Source organism: Pseudochaenichthys georgianus, chromosome 17, assembly GCF_902827115.2.
Source record: "Pseudochaenichthys georgianus chromosome 17, fPseGeo1.2, whole genome shotgun sequence".
Classification (NCBI taxonomy): Eukaryota; Metazoa; Chordata; class Actinopteri; order Perciformes; family Channichthyidae; genus Pseudochaenichthys; species Pseudochaenichthys georgianus.
The window spans coordinates 24,189,173-24,208,978 of record NC_047519.1 but is presented as its reverse complement, the minus strand read 5'-3'; the positions used below and the strand labels follow the sequence as shown (position 1 = coordinate 24,208,978).

The 19,806-nt window shown below is 39.8% G+C and overlaps 1 long non-coding RNA gene across 3 annotated transcripts in view; it reads right to left on the bottom strand.

Moving 5' to 3' along the window:
• LOC117461962 (uncharacterized) overlaps positions 1-19,806 on the bottom strand; it is a 45,675-nt gene that overhangs the window by 12,224 nt on the left and 13,645 nt on the right. The window contains exons 3-5 of one of the 3 annotated variants that reach the window (XR_004553770.1): positions 8,730-8,834; positions 7,953-7,993; positions 6,808-6,940 (exon numbers count right to left, since the gene is read on the bottom strand). This is a non-coding gene — a long non-coding RNA (uncharacterized lncRNA). Of the gene's footprint in view, positions 1-6,807; positions 6,941-7,952; positions 7,994-8,729; positions 8,835-19,806 lie in introns of those variants that run through there. The other 2 variants (XR_004553769.1, XR_004553768.2) reach the window with 2 other exon arrangements.

Below are 19,806 nucleotides of genomic sequence, written 5' to 3'. Positions count from 1 at the left end.
GGAACAAAGTGGAGGACTCTGAAAACACAATTTAACTCAATTGTTAAGACCACATTGTTGTACGTTAGAAAGTAAAAAGGAACAAAAATTAAAGGTTTTGCAAAGATATGTCACAGTGATCCAGTTGACGTAGAATTGATGCACATAATACAGTGCCTTTCTATGCTCAATATCCTGGTTCTGGGTAGCAGAGAAGGTTATTCATTCCCAAGGACTGTATGAGCTTTTAAAATCATAAATATATAAATACCTTGAGTGGAGATACTGCATTTATTAAATGTCTTTGACAAATACAATCATCATGGCCGCAGAACAGAACTGACGGAATTCAATCGGGTCATTTTAAAAAGACCTATACCCTTGAATGACAATAGGATAGAGAAAACTATTGAATGTACTTCAAATGGGAAAGTTAGAGAACATTATTCTGAACATATGTTGCTTTATTTCTCCATGCCCACAGCTCATTCATAGAAAAAGACAAAAGGAAAAGGAGGATTACGATCCAGTTGCCATAGCAGCTGTAACTTGGTCAGTAGGATGCGAGTGTGTGTGCAGCATGACTCTACATAATGCAACCAGACGCAAGTGGCGTTGGCATTGTACGTAGACGTTGCCATGCACTGATGGTTAACCATCACAAATATAGCTTAAGCATCAATGTAGGGACATTTACTTTGTTCTTTGTAGATGGAACATGAATATTGATCCTTTTGTTGGGAAAGGTACACGTAGTACTAAGTATTAAACATGTTCTACACCTGAAATATGGCATGTGTCAAAGCATTTATAAAAATATTGGTTGAAACATTTTCAGTCATCTTTGCATGTTCATCCAGAGCATACAGTGACTTATGAGTTGTGGTTGTTAACTGTCCACATACAAAAAATACTAGAAACAAAGCACATATCTTTAAAAAGTCAGTTGCACGTGCTTTAGATTTAGAGAACAAAAGGGGAGCCACGGTACAATGAAGTTCAGCTCATGTTATTGCATATGAGGAATGTCTAATTAATCTCAAACCTGGCGTGCCATTAAGGTTAATTCGTTATGAAATACTAATTGTTTTATATTCTATGACTTTGTTAGCTGTGCTTGAATGATCAAACCTTTCCTCACATTATGGCCCCAATGAAGCACAGAGCTAAACCTTTAATCCTTAATCTTTACACATTGTGACTGTATTAAGAAATGTGGTGCAAGATATTAGTATTAGAAAGCACAGATGAATTCCTGACGTTCTACTTAGTGTCCTACATTTGATGAGTCTTGTAGTTTTTCATTTACCATTTCTGCAACAATCTGCTCATTGCCAATAACCTATTTGTTGCTGTTTTAAACCTGTTATAATAGTTTTTTCTGAATTGTACAGACTTGAACGCTATAAGAGCAATGAGAGTTAAACAATACAATAAAGTTGTGGAATAAACAAACAAAATAATGTGCTGAAAATAAGGTAAAAGCTTCGTACAGTCTGACGATAATTCTCTGTTGGTTGATGATTTCCCACAGCTGCTTAAAATAACGATTTGATCCATTATTATTACATGCATATTACCATTATAGCAACTTTAAGTACTAAAGTATGACAATATTTAAAACATTTTGCGTAACCAAAAGACTAATGTTAATTTAACGAAGCTATGAGGTTCCCACCCTGATCAATAGTCAGGGAGAGTGACAGACATATAATCAATACCAGCTCCAGAAGGATATATCATGCATCTGTTATCAGAGTGAATCCAAGCCTGATGAAAATCAGGTTGGAATGAGTCATGACCAATACGCACACTTTCACAGGAGCTAGCACAGCAGTGTTTTTCTACACATCAAAATGAATAGGTGATTGTGTCCTTGCATTTCTGAATGAGCAGATATTGCCACATAACATTGTTGCATTTGTAAATGTGTGCATGTTTTCCAGGGGCCTAATGAAAGAAAAATGCATGTATTTGTATGCCATTTCCCCCCCAAGGTCAATTAAATCTTATTGGATACTAGTGGAGGTCCTTTTGTGAGTCTGTATTCTGTCTACTGTGCTCAGAAAGGTTAGTATTGTAAAAGCAGACTGTAGACTTAGAAGGGAAGACAGCAAGAAGGAGTGCATCAATGATGGAGTAGGACAGTATGACAGTGTGCATCATGCCTCTCTCAGCACAGAGGGTCTGCTTTTCCAAAGAGTGAAAGCAAGAGAGACACAGTACAATAGCTTCCTTTACACTCAGCCATCCGACCATCCATGCATTTAGACACAGGCAGGTAGTTCCCAGAGGTTCTCCTTTGGGAGAAAATTAGAGGGGTGCACCATTTTTGCTCTGTCTCTTATCCTCAGCCCTCCCTTTTGTCTTGCTCTGCATCTCATACTCCCTATCTGTTCCTTGTGCTCCCCTCTCTGCCCATCTCCTTCCGTCATCTTCATCATTTATATACCTCAATTTTTCCCTCTTTCTTTTCTTGCTTTGACTTTTATTCCACCCCCAAAATGTACTTTTTTATTCATGCACTTCCTCTCTCCCTCGCTTTCTTTATCCCCTCCCTTACTGAAACCAGGCTGGGAATAGAGTGTTTTCTTTTGGAGTAGAGGCTGCTGCAGAATACCAAATAGAGGGTGAGACATGGAGACAGGAAAAGTGAGGAAGAGAGAGAGAAGAGAGAAAGAGAAAATGAGAGAGAGAGAGAGAGAGAGAGAGAGAGAGAGAGAGAGAGAGAGAGAGAGAGAGAGAGAGAGAGAGAGAGAGAGAGAGAGAGAGAGAGAGAGAGAGAGAGGCGCAATGATGTCACGTCTCGGACGTGATCTGCCTACATAACGGGGTTACCGCCAGACCTGTCATCCTCAATATCATCATCCTCCATTAATGGATCACTGCATATTGTAAGCGTGTGATTCATTCATGCTTCAGACACAATCCCTTGCTGGAAATAAACATGAATGGAAACATGATTATTATGATATTATAGCTTTCTGCCTAAATGTGTGTATAATTTTGCGTATATACTGAGTAGGATGATATTAGCATTTCATGTTCCCAAATTTAACCAGAATGCATCATCTTTATCTTAGTCTTCATCTTGAACCTTTCTGAGTAAGCCAAGCTCTGACAGAATCACACTTACAGGGAGTCTAAATATTTCATATCTTTAATAAAACAAGCCCTGCTACGTGAGACCAGCTGCCGGTTTCATTGCTTTTAGTCACTCCTTGCAAGAACAATGAGTCATCAAAGTCTGTGCGAGATTCTGCACATATTTGTCCTCGAATGATGTTTCAAAATATGGTTTAGAGAGTTGGCCTAGAGCAGAAACTGTGATTAGATGGCCTTATGTATGTGTGAATATGTTGGTGTAATACATCAAACATTTTAGCTATAGGCCTAAGCTAACAATCTAACAAGTCATGAATTCAGATAAGGCCTTTTTCAATAATATCTCTTTGGTATAGCAATTGGATTATATATTACATAACCAAATGCATGGGACATTTTGAGATGAAAAACTGCTCAATACCCAAAAAAGAGGCAAGTTAGAAAAATCTGTTTTATTTATGTATCCTAGAATCTGATATTGCAAATGTTCCACAGGGCTTTGGCAGAGCATATGACACCCTCTATGCTAGACCCTCAGTTTAAGTAAAGAAAAACTACAATGTTCACAGAGTAAATGGAGACTGAAAGTGTTTTCTAGTCAGGAGGGATGACTGCAGTACAGGCTCAACTCAACTAGTTTCTTTCTCAAGGAGGCTGTGGCTCAGTGGAATAGTGCGCTGAACTTTGAATCAGGGGATAGGAGGTTCGAGTCCCACTGCAGTTAGCATGTCGTTGTGTCCCTGGGCAAGACACTTCACCCCAAATTGCTCGTGTGGGGATTGTCCACAGTATTGAGTATGTAAGTCGCTTTGGATAAAAGCGTCTAACAAATGTAATGTAATGTAAAGGAAGCTATGTTTGTGCTGCCACTAACAAACCCTGTTATTTAGCATGGGTTTAAGCTACATTGAGTGCTAGGCAGTAGTTATGTTAGATACAAAATAACCTGTTCCCTATTACAGACATGTGTCCTAGAGGAGACAAACCATAAATAAGTTGGAGAGGTTAACTGTGGATGACTACAGGCTAAGCATGTTAGCTATGCTAAACTAGAAGTTAACCTAACAGGAACAACAAAGGCTACACATCTAGCTAGACTAAGCACAGACAAAATAAATAAGTGAACATCCAAAATCAAGCCAGCAAAACAGACATACATTGTTTTACCCTATGATAGATTGGCATACTGTATATGCTAAATGTTTCTCAGTAGATGGCATTGTATACAGGCCTGGCAAGTGGAAAACGTAGCTAATTTAACATACTGTCAGAAAGCACTGGCGACTAGAGCTACTAAAGCTTTAGGGATTTCAATAGGTATAAAATACCTTTTAACTAGATAAGATGACTGCGCTTCAAGCTGTAAAGGATTTGGGAAACCAGTCTAAGCTTTGTAAAGGGGGATGCATTGGAGCAGCAGCAGTCTGCGTGTGCCATGCATTCATATTCATACGACCCCTGGCAGACTGGATGTACAGATCCTTTTGGGGAAGTGTTTATTATGGTCGCATCACATAGGCTGAGAGAAGAAAAGACCCTTGAAGAGCAGACTGCGAGGCAGCAGCAGGAGCAACAGCTTTGGGGCATTGTGGCAAGTTCGACACTGCAAAGCTTTTCATGGACCTCAGCAGGTGGGATCAACCAGACCCACCACACACACCCCTACTCTGCCCTGCACACACACAAACACTGGTACACACATACATGTACAGTATATGTGCCTGCATGAAAGAAAACAATCTAACATAAAACATGCTCACACTACTGTACATGGGAACAGTAAAGTAAAAAGGTACAAACAGCAAAGTCAATGCACAGCAGAAAGACACAATAGGCAGAATAAACTAAGGCACACAAAAACTCCATCTGCTATGACGAAAGAAGCGAGCGCTGACTTGACACATGACCTTAAGCCTTGACGGCTGCCACTATTTCAGCCCTTCAAAACCGTAACCTCTACTGCTCCTCCTCTCTTCACTAAGTGACTACAGAGTCCAATGATTGCCAATGCTAAAACCCCCATAAACCCACCAACCGTCTCCTCCTCCACCTCCTCCTTTCTGCCGAGTGATCCGGGGCCCCTCGGCTCAACACAAAGACACGGCTGCTCGTCTGTCAACCAGAGGCGCAGGACAGAGCGGGGCCCCTACTGACTTCTATTCAGCCCCAGTGAATGACATTATTGAAATCCCAATCCCGGCTGTGTGCATGTGTGCAGGCAATAGGCTCACACCTGTCCTCTTAGCATGCCTGCCCGAGAAGACAAGATAGGGGGGGGTCCGTGGGCAGAGGAATGTATGGATGCACTACCAAACCAGCTGTTTTCCCTAAGCAGTTTCCAAATGACATCTTATGGCTTCTGTACCAAGTGCAGAGCTTTTGCAGCAAAATCATTGCAATGGAAGCAAAAGTGTTGCTTCCATTGCAATTTTATTTTTAATATTCAGATTATAAAACACACAGACACTTAAATGTTGTTCTAAAATAGTTGCAGTACAATTGAATGTTACCCCAAATTTGATCCATAGGTAGCCTACAGCCCATTTAATTATTTTTGCTCTTAACATCAACAGCTTGGCAGACTTAAATAAATATGTGGCAACCTACAAAGAAGTAGTTTGAAACCTGAACTAACATTTTGCAATGGAGTTAAAAGGGGGCCAATAGAACTATATTTACTATATAGGCCAGACCAGGAAATTGGCAATATACAAGCTATGTCTTTATTCTACCTTTTACGGTTTGGGGGGCAGAGATGGGTCGATGTTTTAACTGCAAGCCGGGTAAAAAGCCACCTGTTCCTGGAATGCTGCGTTTAAGTAGAGGAAGAATTTGACAAACTGTATCATCCTATTGGTCTACAAGCATCTGTGTACTTGATACGAAAATGTCTGTATTTCTATGAATGCACATGTGAAAAGAAATGGAGTGTTCTGCACGATTCCCAGAAATACTTAACTATTGCCTTTGCAGACTAAAGCAGTGTTTAATGTGTGTGTTTGCATGTGTGTGTCTAGGATGAATCAATTGTTACTTTCATCTGTGCCTTTAAAGAGAAGTCTGTAGTTTCCCATCTGTTGCCCTGCACTTCCAGGCCCAGAGATTTATGTGTGATTATTGTCTCTCTACTTTCTGTGCTTATGTGAATCCCCGTCCCACCTACCAGACTTAAAAGAGCAAGTTTGCTCAACACAGTGGATAAGAGACCACCTGTTTAAATAAAAAGGCATCCCCAAGGGAAACTTTTTCTGCTGTTCTCATTATTAACAGATTCTTCAAAGGGCCTACTAATCATGATACACATCCCATTTATCTCTGCGTGTGTTGGTACACACGGAGACTGATATTGATTTCCAGGTTGGGACAAGCCTCAAGGGGTTCACACAGGATCAAGGCCAATCGATACGTAGTGCTTGTCTGATCGACATCGGTAAAACACATCTGACAAAGGATTGACAAAAACAAGTCGGCTTCCCACACATGTGAAGTGATAGTGACAAGTTATCTTCACAAAGTAAACATCACTGGATGTATATGTACAGTCTATCTAGTAAGGGAGCTGCACAGGGTGTTTTGTGGTCATCATACAATTCATAAACCTGAATTGTGACAGACAACAAAGATGAAATAGCATACCTCGCAACAGTTTATCATCAGAGTCAAACTTTTCATTCTGCTTCACCAAATTGCATATTAGTTGTGTTATTTAAGTTTCCCGCATTCATTATTTATTTATTTGTGCATGCAGGGTTTTTGCTGCAATTGAAGGGTTGTGGGGGGTATGCTTGTCGTCAGCTCTCCACTGCTATATGTCGGAGCTGTTACACACCATGCTTAGATGAGAAGACTCTTAAAGCTGAAATGGAACAACATAAAAGAGAAGATTAGATTGGGCTTAATATAGTCAATTAGTTAGATCAGATAGGGACACCCCTACTAGTGTGTTGTCTGTCAGTAAAAGGTATAAACAAATATCTCAATCATTGAGCAGAAACATATATTTTGTTCTATGTTACTGATACTTTGAATTGTTAAAAGTTGTTTTTTAAAACTTTAAACGGAAGTTATGTGTAGAAGCTGCAGCTTTTCATAGTAGAAATGTTGGTGCATTGCAGCAGTTATCGTTTCCCTTCTTCTCTCAGAGGTTTATCAGTTACACCGTTGTCATTGTACACTATCAACCTTGTGCTGAAAGAATTACACCTCGAAACTAGTTTGAAGTTCTCTGTTGGTTCTGTCTCTGGCATCGTTTAAATATTATGTAACCACACTGTTCTATGATTTGCCCTTGACTTAATATCCAGTTCTGTGGGTAAATGGACACACCTACAAAACACACACTCACACACCTTTACACCACACTCACACACTTAACAGAAACATGCATAATTACTCCTAAACTACTGTAATATGAAAGAATACTGAAACCACCTGAGGTGTTATTCTTATGTGAAACTCATGTTTATATTGTTAAGAAGTACAGCTGATGAAAAGCGTGTCTATGACTTTGTTTTCTTACTTTACTCACCAATTGAACGTGAAATGTGTTCTATATGTATGATTGGTAAAATGCAGTACATTGGTGAATAATGGCATCTTGCATTGCAGCAAAGGTTGGGCGAGGTTAACATTTCTGCATTGTGCATATTCTCGGTTGTCAGCAGTATTATCATAACGCATATCCAATGCTATTGGCTATTGTAAAGTTAATCAATATCTACGACCCTGCCTAAGATGCTTTTATTTTATTTATTTTAAAGGAAACACGTTAATATGCAGAATAAAATAGCGTTCTTGATTCATGGGAACCTTTTCTAGTCGGGAGTCTGATGTCAGCCGAGGCCAATCACCGGACATGAACAACTTACTGTGGCCTAGTCTCTAGGTTTTTCTCTCTGTTGGTTGGAGTCTGGGGAGGTTACAGTGGGTAATTACTGTAGCTGCTTATTGCTCATGAAAACAGGGTTATTGAGAACAGTACAACTGAGCCATACAACAAAATTGATGGGCAAGGAAACTAAACAAATCTGATAAAGTAGTAAAACAATTTAGAATTTGACAAAATATGTCTGTGGCTACAAGCAGTACTTTCTTGAGTCAAAGAATCAGTAGTTTGTGTAAAACATTTTAATGGAGGTTTAGAGTAAACAAGTCATTGCGCATGTTTATGTGCTTTTTTCCTGTTTGAAAAAACCTTGACGATATACAGTAACCACGTGAGACGGAAAGTTTAACATTAAAACATTTTGTGGTTTGTTGTATCTGCACAGAACAGAAATAGAAAGGACCTGTGGCCTGAGCTGTATTTAGAACAGTAAAGAAAAACAGCGCACAGAATAAAAAAAATATATACATGTTTCATTTAAGTTGTATTTCTGAGTGTTGAAAACACACTTCACATTGAGCATGTGGGTCTCCAGAAGCACAGCTTCCTGCAGTTCATAACATTTTATCTGTGTGGTTTTCCATTAGTTAGTGGCAGACTAAGATAACTTTAAAAGTGTACAGAAATTGGGTAGATCGAGCTATATTCAGGTTCTACAATAATTAAATGATTCTCTTATGAATGTATTTTAGTACAAGAAGAATCTTAAACCATAGAAAAATTCAAAATGTCCTGAACTATTAATATTTTCTCTACTTACATTTTATGCAGAATCCGTTTCTTATGATGTGACTTTCATACCAGCAATATTTCCAGTTTAATTAGAGAAACCTACAGTTCCATTAACATTCTGGAACCCGGCCACCTGTTGGATAAAACAGAGTAATTTAAGAGTCAGTCAAAGACAGATTTTCCAGGAAAATACTTATATATGTTAACATTGAAAAGTAGGAATAAGTCATCTCCTTTATATCGAAAATGCAACATATAAAAAGTGTTATCACATGTCGCTTCAACAATGAAATTAATTTTTTATTTCCCTACAGTTTGTAGTCACTGTCTGTGTCAAACATCCCTCAGGCATGAAAACGGGTCAGGGGTGAAAAAGGTGAGAAGGATATTATCCCTCTAGGGAGGTCCGGGGGCATGCTCCCCCGGAAGAACATTTTGAATATTCCATATTTTAATACATCAATCTGATGCATTTTGAGATGCATTTTTTTGCCAACCTGGGGAGAGCTGGAGAAACTTAACTTCAGCCATGAGTCAAACATATTATGACCTCCTTACTAAGTATTATCAGGGATGCAAACTCATCAGGTATGGAAAAGGTGACAAGGACCCGAGCCCCACGGAACCCCACGGAATATCGGCTTTAAAATGAGGAATAACAGAGGATTTTAGCAGTCAAAACAACTAAAGCAGCGGTGTTAATAATAACAGAAACGCTAAAGAGTCACATCTAATAGAAATATATAAAAGCATTTATTTTAATTGTGTAGCAGTCAGTTTATAATTTTGGCAGCACTGTTGAGCATTTTGAAAATCTATTGTCATGCCTCTGTGCAAGGCTGAGTCTTTCTATCTTTATGACATCTGGTGTAAAGTAACTAAATTCATAAACTCAAGTACTATACTTGGGTACAATTTTGAGATACTTGTACTTTATTTAAGTATTTCAATGTTTTGCTACTTTGTTCTTCTTCTCCTCTACAGTTCATAGGTAAATGGTGTACTTACTCCACTACATGTATTTAATACCTTTAGTTACTTCACAGATCTGGATGAATGATGTGAAATCTAATCAAGTGTTGAATCAGACTTTAGTTCCACCTGGAGTAAATCCACCAGCTACCCTGCAGTATACAAAGTACTTCAAACTAGCTGCACCTTCACCAGCTTTGAGAACACTTTCATGATCAATCATTATAAAACACATCATATATATTATTCTGAAATGGACCAATCTGCACAACGACTACTTTTACTGTCGCTACTTTCACTATATTTTGATGAGAATACTTTTCTACTTTTACTTGAGGAACATTTTGAATGCAGTACTTTTACTAACAGAGTATCCGTATTCCTACACTCTGGTACTTCTACTTTTACTCAAGTACAAGACCTGAGTACTTCTACTTTTACTCAAGTACAAGATCTGAGTATTTCTGCTTTTAATCAAGTACAAGATCTGAGTACTTCTACTTTTAATCAAGTACAAGATCTGAGTACTTCTACTTTTACTCAAGTACAAGATCTGAGTATTTCTGCTTTTAATGAAGTACAAGATCTGAGTACTTCTACTTTTACTCTAGTACAATATCTGAGTGCTTCTACTTTTACTCAAGTACAAGATCTATACTTATACCACCTCTGTTTATCGCCTATGAAAAAAAAACTATTAGAAAACGAAGGCTAAAGCTAACATTAGCAGATAGTGACAATGTATGCTAGCTATCTAGCTCAACGATAATATTGCGACAGAAAAACTTTTCAGTGCACATCACGCTCTGCGCACCGACAGGGAGCTCTGCTCTGAACACCTGAACGGCCCGGTCTAACAGCTGTTCACCAGCGGTCCAGTCTGTGCCACAGTGACTCCGGACCGCACAGTTCATATTAACGAACGCACCCGTAGCTAATGTGGCTGCTGAAGCTAGACCATCATCACGGAGCAGCAGAGCCGACAGGCAGGAAGACTCAAGCACACAGCTCGCGCTGCATTATAATATATAAAAAAGAACACCATGCGTGTCATGATGGCACATAACAGCTCGCGGCCGCAGATTACTCCGGGTCCCAAAAATATATATTTTTATTGCAGATCTACATGAATCACACAAACGACCTATTTTGGATTCAAAAGGGCGAATTTCGCCAAAAGGTGAGTGATTCTCATGCCTGATCCCTAAAAGGTGGGCTGGCAGGGGCGGTTCTAGGGGGGGCAGGGGGGGCCCCCCTAACCTCTGACCCCCCCCCCTGTGGCCCCCCTAAAAATGAAAAGTGACAAATGTATAATTTATTACACGATTTATTGAATGACGGAATAGGCGGAACTAACGTTATTCGTCATTCTAGTCGGACCCATTAGAGCGGTGCACTCAGGACCCATTAGAGCGGTGCACTCACTTTCACAGTCCGGCTGAAGCGCGCGAAAAACAAACACTTTTCATCTCGGATCATCAGAGGCTGTTGCATCCAAGAAATACTGATTGAAACCTACGTTTCGAGAGAGTACCACGATAATTGAAGGTGAGTTAAACTATTGTATCCGTATAATTGTAGATGTAAAGTAGAGATGTAACTGTTCATTGCCTTTATTTTTATATAAATATGATATGGTGTTAGTGCAAAAATTGTACTTTAACTGAAGCTAACAGTAATAACTATAAGATATATCTGAAATAAATAAGTGGACTGAAACAAATACCAATAACTGTATTGCATTGTTTTCTTATGCGCAATTACTTCATACTGTCTAGTTCTCTTTTTCGTCCTGCATTTATTGTGCCCCCCTCAGAAAATAACTGGCCCCCCAGTGGCCCCCCCAGTCAAATTGGTCTAGAACCGCCACTGCTGAACAGAAACTGCCATTTAATAAGATCTAAATCCACAGAAGAAAGTGTGAAAGTGGCTACTGACAGTTACAGTATGCACGGCATGATTGGAAAACAACTTAACTATAATAACTAAAGTATGGCTGTGGTCCGGTGCCAAAAAGGCTTACATTCCTCCCTCTTTGATCTCTCTCCCCCTTTCTCTCTCGCTCTCAAACATGTACGGACATGTCCAGACTGGTGAGAAGGGAAACCCCTGCACGTGGTGGGGAAGCGCTCTACATCCTGAACTACAGGACTGACCTGTATGTACAAGACACACAACACTTTGGATTTAGGTTATTGGAGTTTTAAGGTTTAAATGTGATAATCAGCATTTCTTTTTCTGAGCTGACGAGGGGAAGGCCAGACTAATCAGGTCAAAACAATAGCCTGATTAGAGAGGGAGATAAATGATGATGGGTCAGAGGCAAGCAGATGGACAGACAAACAGAGCAGCAGACAGCAACATTTATGAATATGTATGTGTCTACATGAATGTGAGATTAGGCGCGAGCTGCCGGCTGCTTGCACGTGTGCGCTTTGTGTGTGCCGATATAAATTTGCTTATGCTTCAATTCTTCCTACCAGGGAATGTTTGACCTATGACCGTCTCCCTGGTGTTCCCCCCAACACACACAAACCCCACCTCTACTGCCTATATCCTGGACAGCTGTCTGCGGGGACCTGGCCAAAGAGAAAGACCCATCTGTCGCGTTCCTTCAAAGGTCAGGGCTCAGGGCTCTGTGTGTCTGTGTGTCTGTGTGTGTGTGTGTGTGTGTGTGTGTGTGTGTGTGTGTGTGTGTGTGTGTGTGTGTGTGTGTGTGTGTGTGTGTGTGTGTGTGTGTGTGTGTGTGTGTGTGTGTGTGTGTGTGTGTGTGTGTGTGTGTGTGTGTGTGTGTGTGTGTGTGTGTGTGTGTGTGTGTGTGTGTGTGTGTGTGTGTGTGTGTGAGAGGGAGGAGGGAAGCTTCTTTTCACTCGGTTAATCTCTTCTGTTGTTCTCTCTCGCAGTCTCTGGCACACTTCTGACGAATATGCTGCTTTAAATGCAGACGCCCCTCGTGTCCATGTCTGGTGTGTTTATGTATGGCCTTGCTTGTTTGAAGGTGAAAGTGTGCTTTTGTGTATGTTTGTCACGTACATCACATACTGTTCCTTCATACATTAAGTTCAATGTATAACAATACAGTGTTAGTGCATATTCAACACTTTGCCTATTAGTCAGTCTCGTGGTCTTTTTGTGTCTCTCGCACAGGGCTGCATAGATGTCACAGATTTATTCAGACTCCTTTCTCTTTAAGAGGCCTACATGTTTGTTGTGTGATAGTGCTCTTTGAAGACACTAATTAGATGCAATACATTTGCTCACTGTTTTTGTTTTATCTGAAAGTAAATCAATAATTCATTAAGGTAATCAGCTTAATATATGATGTAAGAGCAGATTCTTTTTCAGAACTAAAACGTTTTAATGTCATACAAGACCATTTTAGATTACCACAATAAATGCAACAAAGTCAATATGAATTAAACAAAACAAACATGACGTTTTTATTTTCAGGCTGCAACATGTGCTGTTTTATCAAAAGCTCAACTCCACAGTTTGCAATTGTAAGAAGGACCTCAGTTTTCTAGCTAAAGCCATGAGAGACTCAAACACTCTAGTCTCATTCTTAAAGTGCTCCACCTGTTGGCCCATATTGAAATGAGCATTTACTGTGTCAGACAGACAGGGGGGCATCGTTTATTTTACTGCTCAAAACACAACTCATGTTATAGTTATTTGATCTTTTTGATTAGGGTTGTTTGTCTTTACTTGACAGTTAATAACTACAAAACTACAAAAGATTTGATAATATTTGATTTTCTCACGAATTTCACAATATGAATATTCTGATTGTGTGCTGATATGTCAACTATGGTTAATACATTTGCTAATAAACTAGTTTAATTGAGGGAGGGTTGTTCAAAGTTTGTTTCACACAAGTCAACAGGGTTTCTACTTCTGTTCATAACCAAAATATTCTTGGGACTTTGTCATACAGATAAACACACTACCTGCTGGAAAGGACCTTCCAGTTTGGCATGAAACCTCAAACACCATTGTTCTCAAGAAAAGCTGACCAATAAGGAAGTTCAGTTTTCACTTTTTTATGTATTAATCTCCTGTTTCTTTATTAAATGTTGTAAATTCCCTTCCTTTCCACGCTATTCTACAGCATAAATGTCACACATTCCTCTGGAATTACAATATGTGCAACTATATAACATTACTGAGGCAGATTTGCAGACTTCAGATCTTATCAAGGCTGAAGATTACACTTTGAATTCATTCCAAGTAGTATAGTGCAGAAATGTCAGCAGGCCAATAAAACTTCTGACAGGCACAAACAAGTTCCAAGTGTGACAAAGGAAGTGTGAGACTGTGAGCCAAAGAGAGAGAGATTTAGACCAAGGCACTAAAGTTGTGTAAACGGGATTAGTGAGAAAACAAAGGTGTTTTCTGTGTTTACCAAGGTCACGATACATAATCTACTGTGTAAAGCCCTGTTAGAATAGACAAGTGGATTGAATACAAGGCCTAAGACCTAGAGCAACAGGGGTAACAGGTAATCAGAAGTGCAGTAGGTCAGCAAATACCAATAACTATTGTTAAATCTTAAATCTAATAGGTTGTGGACCAGGATGTATTAATAGTCCAACCCAATTTAAATAAAATAAGAAATGTCAACCCAACAAAAATGCTGAATTCTCCACTTCAAATGTCAAAATGTGAGGTCTCCAAAGAAAATATTGACTTGTACATGATACAACAATCATCTTTAAAGTCAAATAAAGTCAAATACAACAATCACAGTAAAGCCCATGTTAGCCAGTGCGGACCGGCAAAAGGTAGCTCCTATTAGCCGTCCCCCGGCAACTCCCGAGCAGCAGGGAGACCGGGTGACTGTTCAGAAGGGGCATAACGCGAAACCCGCAGGTCCCCACCAACCCGTTCACGTATCTAACAGATATTCCCCACTCAGCGAGACACCCGCTGAGAAGCCAACTCTGGTTATTGGTAGCTCTATTATGAGACACGTGAATTTAGAGACCGAAGCCTCCACAGTCACATGCATTCCGGGGGCCAGAAAGGGTGACGTTGAGGCGGATCTTAAACTGCTGGCTAAATATAAACGTAAATACAGTAGGATTGTTATTCACGTCGGTGGTAATGATGTTCATTTACGCCAATCAGAATGCACCGAACTTAATGTGGAGTCGGTGTGTAGTTATGCTAAAACAATGTCGGACACCGTAATCTTCTCTGGTCCCCTCCCCAATCTGATCAATGATGACATGTATAGCCACATGTCATCATTTCAGCGCTGGTTGTCTTGGTGGTGCCCAGCAAACAATGTGGGCTTCGTAAATAATTGGACAGCCTTCTGGGGAAAACCTGGTCTGAGTAAGAGAGACGGCATTCATCCTACTTTGGAAGGTGCAGATCTCATTTCGGCAAACATTTCAGGGCTTTGTGGACGTAATCCATGACAAACTGGAGTTGAGACCAGGAGGCAGAGTCACAGTCTTACACGCTTCTCTGCACTCTCTCCTAGGCAGTCATCCATAGGAATCCCGAACCCAATAAAATACCCAATATTAGCGGTGTGTGTGTCTGCCCAAGGACAATTTAAGGTAAAACCTAATAGAGGTGTCATACATAATAACCTAATAAAAGTAAATGTAACAACTACTACAGTGCAACAAAACAGGAAGATTAAATGTGGTCTCTTAAACATAAGATCTCTAGCATCTAAAGCAATATTGGTAAATGATTTAATATCAGATTATAATATTGATATATGCTGTCTCACTGAAACTTGGTTGAGACATGAAGAATATGTCAGCATAAATGAGGCCACTCCACCCAGCCATATCAATACTCATATGATGATACTCAACTATATTTATCAATCAAGCCTGATGAAATTAATCATCTAAATAAAATTCAAGACTGCCTTAAGGACTTAAAAACGTGGATGACCTTAAACTTTTTGATGTTAAACACGACCAAAACTGAAGTTATTGTACTTGGCCCGAAGAATGTACGAAACAAATTATCTAAAGATATACTAACTATGGATGGCATTAATTTGGCCTCCAGTGAGACTGTAAGGAATCTTGGTGTTATATTTGATCAGGATTTATCCTTTAACGCCCACATAAAATCAATTTCAAGGACCGCCTACTTCCATCTACGTAACATTGCAAAAATCAGGCATATCTTGCCTCAAAACGATGCAGAGAAACTAGTCCATGCATTTGTTACTTCTAGGCTGGATTATTGTAACTCTTTATTATCAGGGAGTACCAAGAAGTCAGTCAAATCGCTTCAGCTGATTCAAAATGCTGCAGCTCGTGTACTAACCAGAGTTAGGAAAAGGGACCACATTATTCCTGTTCTGGCTGCCTTACACTGGCTCCCTATAGAACACAGGATAGAATTTAAAATTATTCTTGTCGCCTACAAAGCCCTTAATGGGCAGGTGCCATTTTACCTTAAATAACTCATTATACCCTACTGTCCTACTAGGGCATTGCGTTCCAAGAATGCAGGGTTGTTGGTTGTTCCTAGAATCTCTAAAAGTACAATGGGAGCCAGAGCCTTTTCTTATCAAGCTCCACGTTTGTGGAATCAGCTTCCAGTTTGTGTTCGGGCGGCAGACACCCTATCCATTTTTAAGAGTGCGCTTAAGACCTTCCTTTTTGATAAAGCTTATAGTTAGGGCTGATTAGATTCAGCCCCTAGTTTTGCTGATATAGGCTTAGTTTGTCGGGGGACATCTTACTTCTTCCTTCTCTCTGTCTATACCTGTGTACTCTCATGTTCCGATTAACCCAGCTTCCCCAAATGTCTTTCTTTTTGGTGTCTATATACGCCGGGATCCGGAGTCATGGATGATCCTGCGGTCCTGTGTCCTGGATCGCGAGCCCTGGATCGCGAGTCGTGGCTGTGGTCCTGGATCATCGGTCCTGGATGGATATCCTCGTGGATTCATCTTCCTATTATACACACATGCATTTCCAAACATTTGGACTACCTATGTTGCAAATGTATTATCTTTTCAATTTACACACGGCATCTATTGCACGTCTGTCCGTCCTGGGAGAGGGATCCCTCCTCTGTTGCTCTCCCTGAGGTTTCTCCCATTTTCCCTTTAAACTGTGGGTTTTCTCCGGAAGTTTTCCTTGTACGATGTGAGGGTCTAAGGACAGAGGGTGTCGTATTGTCATACTGATATTCTGTACACACTGTGAAGACCACTGAGACAAATGTAACATTTGTGATATTGGGCTATATAAATAAACATTGATTGATCTTACTAGTGACAACTTCTATCTGCTAAAAAAAAACAATACTTTAAAGAATCTTTCCAAAACGAAGCTAGCCAAAGGCTAAAGGATAGTTTTGTCATAGATTTCATTTTGGGGTGTTCTTCTTACTCATCTGGTTACCAGTAAATGATATCCGCAAGATTATAAGATTATGAGGCATACCACAAACAACTTTCATCACTGACGACACACCCATGTGGTTACAGACAGTTTATGCAACCTTACAAACTGTTACAAAAATATATTTGCCATTACACAGCCTAGTGATCTAACATGACCAGTCTGTCACCCTCTGTGTGACCTTAAAAAAATGTCCACCTTTGGATCAGAGGCAATTCTTTTCCATGGGTCAATAAATCTAAATAATAACACAATATCAAGTATATATTTCAACATGTAACCAAAGAAATGCCTGATCGGCTGAGTAATAATTGAATCTTTGTTAACCCGCAGAGGTTATCACAATTAATGAATATAAGCTATTTAACTGGCCATGCTAATGTTAGCATCTTACAGAGGAGAAAATGAACGTGGTGTATAGTATTGTTATTCCCTAACATTTGCTCTTGCGTTTGTTTTTTTGGAAAGGTACAAAAAAACAACAACTTCCCAAACCCCTCTAAATGCCGACTCTTAGAAGTCCATGAAACTGTCTCAACGTGTGTGCCAATCCAAAGCCTTACAGGCTGATGTAACACATCAGCAATGACTGGACAACCACTGTTAGGGTGAGGGGTTAATTAAACAGTCAATTATTAGCAAGTATCAAAACTAAGCAGTAATTATTCGGCTAATGCCTTAAGGTCACGATAAAATGTAAACGATGGTTGAAGTGTTCACGTCTGCAAACAAGGCATGTTGGCACACACATGCTACTTCGAAACCTTGGATGACTAATCTGTAATGAATATATTTTATCTGAGAACAAAAGGAGTGAGTGTGTACACACACACACACACACACACAAACACACCCAACAAACTATTTTCCGGAAGTGGTTTTACAGAGGTGAGCTGAGCTGAGCAAAAAATAAATGAATTAAAGAGGCATTAGATAGGGACAAGCAGGGAGAGAGAAGAAAGAAAGAAAGAAAGAAAGAAAGAAAGAAAGAAAGAAAGAAAGAGAGAGAGAGAGAGAGAGAGAGAGAGAGAGAGAGAGAGAGAGAGAGAGAGAGAGAAAGAAAGGATGACTAAAGAGACAGATGTGAGGGAACTTGCCCGGAGGAAAGGAGAAAGCAGGGGAGAGAGTGATGCAGACTAGCAGCCGTGGGCGGTTTCCAAAACGCTGGGTGATGGTTTGGGGAAATTGTGTGTGTGTGTGTGTGTGTGTGTGTGTGTGTGTGTGTGTGTGTGTGTGTGTGTGTGTGTGTGTGTGTGTGTGTGTGTGTGTGTGTGTGTGTGTGTGTGTGTGTGTGTGTGTGTGTGTGTGTGTGTGTGTGTGTGTGTGTGTGTGTGTGTGTGTGTGTGTGTGTGTGTGTGTGTGTGTGTGTCATCTCCTGGGCTTGCATCATTACCGTGATTAGACTGCATATGGGAGAGGCAAGGAAACTCCAGCCCTTTCTTTCTCCTCTTTCTCTTCCTGTTGGTCTCACGCTCTACATTTTACATTATAAGTTGGTGCTGTCATTCTTTTCCAAAAAACAAAATGCCACACTGCTAGAACTTTAGTTTCATATGCAAAAAAAGAACCCCAAACTGGATATGCAAAATGAAATGCACCGTGATAGACTGTGGGCGTTTTGCAGGCTGCTGTAATCAGCACAAAGGAAGTCACCAACTCTGCCCCTTGTGACGCTTCTGTGGTCTGATTTAACAACTGTGCGAGGACGCATGTGTGTGTCTGTGTGTTTATGAAAGTCAGTGTGGCTGTTGTCTCGTACCTGTCACTGTAAAACATGTCAGTCAAATATTTCAACACAATAAAACCCCCTGATGACTGACCTTTGAAAGCCCTTCTAGTAATTATTGACAGATACTATGATCAGACTGTTAGCCTAGATGCCTCAGATAAGCTGATTTTATATGAACGTATATTGAAAATGTAGGCCACTAACTGGATGATGATTTAGTTATGTTAACTAATTAGAATAATACAATTAGGATGTTTTATGTGGTTTTGATTTAACAGAACAAGTCAATGTCTACTCATTTAGCAGAACTTCACTTAAAGCTGCATTTATTGATTTCTTACTAGCGAAGAGTTAAACAAGCTGTAAACACGACACTGACATGTTATCACATTGTAAATAAGTTATGGCAAACACATTAGCAAACTACTTAAAAATGCACTAGTCCTGGAGCGATATTACCAATTATTTGAAAATCATACTTTTGGTCACCTGACAACTTAACCAATTCTACTCCAAGCACCATAAGAGGTGTTTCTTTGATAACAACTTCCATAGGCCGGGCTTAAAGACACCATTAAAACAGTTTGATGAAAGAGCTGAGAGTAAAGCATTTAAGCAAAACATTAAAGGTGGGGGCTTCAAAACAAATCAATGAACTGAATTAACCTAAAACGCTCCTCAAAGCTAAGGAGAAGTTATCTTAATCTCTGCCCACATGCCAGCTTTAGCATTTCAGAATATATATAATAATGTTTGATAACCTTTAAACATCTAAGAAACTGCTCTGCAATAGTTTAACCAGGAGAAAAAGAGAAAGTTGCAGAACCAGTGTATGGCCTTCTAACCTCCTAAACCACAGCGATGCAGTGCACACAAAACAGAGAGGAAATAAACATGACCTTTCTCTAGGGAAAATGTCTGACTTTACCAAAGCATTTTATTGCTCAACACTTTTTTTGTATGTGTTCATTTGTAGTGGTGACATTAAAGGTGATATTCAACTTGTCTTAGCTTCA